The 3786-nt window shown below is 38.1% G+C and overlaps 1 long non-coding RNA gene across 1 annotated transcript in view; it reads left to right on the top strand.

Annotated features, from left to right (window-relative positions):
* LOC122559202 overlaps positions 1–3786 on the top strand; it is a 25641-nt gene that overhangs the window by 16074 nt on the left and 5781 nt on the right. The window contains exon 2 of the long non-coding RNA XR_006314362.1: positions 3090–3172. This is a non-coding gene — a long non-coding RNA (uncharacterized LOC122559202). The remainder of the gene's footprint in view (positions 1–3089; positions 3173–3786) is intronic.

The raw sequence follows: 3786 nt of genomic DNA, 5'->3' as shown, positions 1-3786 counted from the left end.
ATGCAAAATAGGAGGACAAGTAACTAAAGGCTTGGTTAAAAAGATAGATTTTAAGGAGCATTTTAAAGGAGGAGAAAGAAATAGACAGGTAGGTCAGTTTAGAAATGAAATTTCAGATTTGAGGCCGAGGTGACTGAAGACACACTTACCAATCTTAAAGCAAGAAAAATGCAAGAGCTTGATTTGGAATATAGCAGAAATTTTTCAACGTTGTTATGCTAGAGGAGGATACAGCCACTATATCACCATTGAAAAAATATTTGGCTTTTACAAAAAGGAACCATCAATCATACATTGACTTCTAGCTATTGAGGCAGTTAACCATGGAGGCAAACATCTGCTAATAAACTAAATGGAAGTGTATATTAGCAGAGTGAGATTTTCACCTTTTGTATATGAATATTTGTAATGTAACAATTTACCTCACCAAGATTCCATACTGAATCCTGAGACACAACAGCAAGAAAAATGGCTGCCGCAATCAGGATTCATTTTGTTGGGAAAGACTCAACAGAAAAAAAAACTATGGTCTGTTTTTTCTAAACTAACACTGTTTTGTTTAAGACAAGTTCAAACATTTTATCATAATGAAACCCTATCATTAAGTTTGTCACAGGAAATTTATTGCCATATATCCTTTGGGAGCAGATAGCATGCATTCCTCAAAAGATTTGTTACTCTAGGCCACTACAATTTAATTTGGCCATTTTTCTGAATAGCAAATTGTCAAAACAGACAAAAAGAAAATGGAACCCACATAAATTCCCAGCAAATACACATCATATTAATCATGTTGATGGGCAGAATATTTTGCTCCTACTGGTGGTGAGCTTGGACAAAGGAAGGGCATATAATTAAGTGGGGTGATAGCACACCTAAACCTTGCTGCTCTCCTGGTTCCACCAGAATTCAGTTCTGGACAGGAAGGCAAATGGCCCAGCATCTCACCCTGGTCAGCCTCCCGTTACTGCTGGCATTAACCCAGTGGTGGGCAGGTCTGTATCAATGCAACATGCATGGCCTAATGACAAAGGGCCTGCTGACAGATACACTACCTGCCTTTGTTGTTGACTTCCTGCACCTCTCTGTGATTCCCAGCCAATGAAAACCCCTCTTTACCTTCATATTACAACTTGTCGCCTAGTTGCTCTAGTGAAGCTGGGAATCCAGCACCTGTCCTTCTTGCAGCAACCAGTGGCGTTGTTGAGTACAAGATTTGCTAGCCACTGATTGGCCAGTTCTCAGTAGGTGAAACTTTAGCTCTCAGTGTCTTGGTTATGAGAGGAGGCCCTTCACTAGCTTTGCCACTGCCTGATTAGCGTGTGGTTTAGTGAGCCTTCTTGAAAAGAGACAGCATGGATCTCTCATCTTTGGTGAGACCCACAAAGCCTCAAGATTCAGCCTGACCTTTCAATGACAACAAAATAATTGTCCTATTAATATCAACCTATCCATATGAAGCGAACAAATTATGTTGGTAATCTGAACGCTTCCAAGATGTCTTCTCTTGCAAATGAAATGCTTCCATCCAGAGTCTCCAATTGAAGATTGGAATTTAATAGCTGCATAACAACAAAGCAAAGTTGATTAAACGTTTTCAAAAAATTGGCAGATCCATGATGGGGGCTTCTTGATTCAACATTTAATTGTCATATTGAATCACTCGCAGTATTTTAAGATGGCAGGGAAATTGCAGAGTTCAAAATTAATTGAGTGATGAAAAGAAATAATCTATCATTTGAATAGAACTCTTTTCAGCAATAGGCATAAATGTACAGACCCATCTTTACTTTAGGTACAAAGAATCAAAGTCTTGGCCTTGCTAGGGCACCATAAGTGATACCGTCAGTAATACAGGAGCTTTAAATGCAACAGCCCAAGCCAGAAAGCACGAAGCCAGTTGAACCTTCTCTTGCAGTACATTCTAGCAAAGACTTATATTCTACACTGAACTCTGTCAAATGTCTACTAGGATTTTTCTGCTTGATGAAGTCTCGCCACCAGTCTTCAGGACATCAAATGTAATTTACAATAACTCAGAACTACCACTTGGAACTATCTGAATACTATTAGATGACTTATATCTCCACTTCTGACAAAAATGGTATGACAGGTAGCCAAGCCCCAAGCAAGAAAAATTCAGACCTCCAGGCACCTACATTCTTCGAAAGCTTCATGGTACTTCATGACACACCTTAGTTCCCGTGGAATAATGTCAATAAAGCCCAAAGCAATGTTGCCCTTTGTTATTACAAGGATATGTTGGCACCCACTATTGTCCCCTTCAATTTAATCCATCATCTGGACAGATACTTCTGCAAGTGATTTCAACGTTAGTAGTTCACACCATAGCAGATGTTACTATATCGAATGATTCAAAATGAAACAAATATTGCCTTGCCCCCAGAAAGCAAATTTTAGCACTGAGAATCAATTTGATGGTAGTAACAGGATTATTAATCAAATCAATACAGAAAATGGACACAGTATTGAAACTGATTTGGGCTGGGCTTAAAATAACAAGAATGAGACCCCATGCAGAGTCCAATACAGGACTCATCAGCAATGTTATTTATTTGGTTTTAAATTGACTGACAAAATGTAATTTATGGCTTGACCATTTGATCACTGTCTTGATCAAAGGATCAATAAAGCCATTTAAAATTGTGTTGTCCAACAGAAATCACCAACTAGTACAGGGGTAACGAGGATGATAATGCTTGAGTCACATGCTGTAACCTTAGTTCAAAACATATTACACTAAAATGCTTTATATATGTATTTAATTAAATATTTTCAATTCAGTATAAAGAAACTCAGTATTTTTGTTCATCGAAATTTAAAAATCTAGTACTAATCTATTAGAAACATCACATCTCAGTGCTGCTTCTCTATTTCTTCCCAACAGTAAGTGGAACTTTAACTTTATTAAGTAATTGCTACAGATGTTGACTTCCACATCTCAATACATCAGACCTGCCATTACTCTGAATCTAAAATGCTGTTGGATGCAGTTTGTCCTTTGTCCTGACCTACGTTGATGGAATGACTTGTGAATGGTGATGTTTGCTTTCTTTCTGTTGTTCTAGATTTGTAATTCTAGTTGGCCGAGGTGACCACAATGACGGCTGCCCTTATCACACAATGTTGCTGGTGTTTCAATGGCACCAAAGTAAGGATATTTCACATATGTTGCACACTATGTTGACAAATACTCAAAAATGTTGGCACTAAATTCCACACACAACCACTTGCTTACACAGTATTTGTTAAGACCTTCATCAACAAAAACAGAAAAATTATAAAACTACACACATCGGAGAATAAGAGTTAAGATCACACCTAATAACTGTCAATTTTTTTTTCATAAATAATCTGAAATGATTAGTTGCATCTCAATTCCAAATAAATCACACATGGCTAGTGTATAACATATGAGACAAATTTCATTTAAGAGTATTTTACAGAAGATAGAAGTAATTTAAATAGCATTTAAATTGTGAACGGTCAACATAATTTAATTGTGAACAGACTATATCACTTTAATTCTGGATTAGTGGTGCTGGAAGAGCACAGCAGTTCAGGCAGCATCCGAGGAGCAGTAAAATCGACGTTTTGGGCAAAAGCCCTTCATCAGGAATAAAGGCAGTGAGCCTGAAGGGTGGAGAGACAAGCTAGAGGAGGGTGGGGGTGGGGAGAGAGTAGCATTGAGTACAATAGGTGAGTGGGGGAGGGGATGAAGGTGATAGGTCAGGGAGGAGAGGGTGGAGTGGATAGGTGGAAAAG

This window comes from Chiloscyllium plagiosum, chromosome 18, assembly GCF_004010195.1.
Source record: "Chiloscyllium plagiosum isolate BGI_BamShark_2017 chromosome 18, ASM401019v2, whole genome shotgun sequence".
Taxonomy (NCBI): Eukaryota; Metazoa; Chordata; class Chondrichthyes; order Orectolobiformes; family Hemiscylliidae; genus Chiloscyllium; species Chiloscyllium plagiosum.
This window is presented reverse-complemented; position numbering and strand designations above follow the sequence as displayed.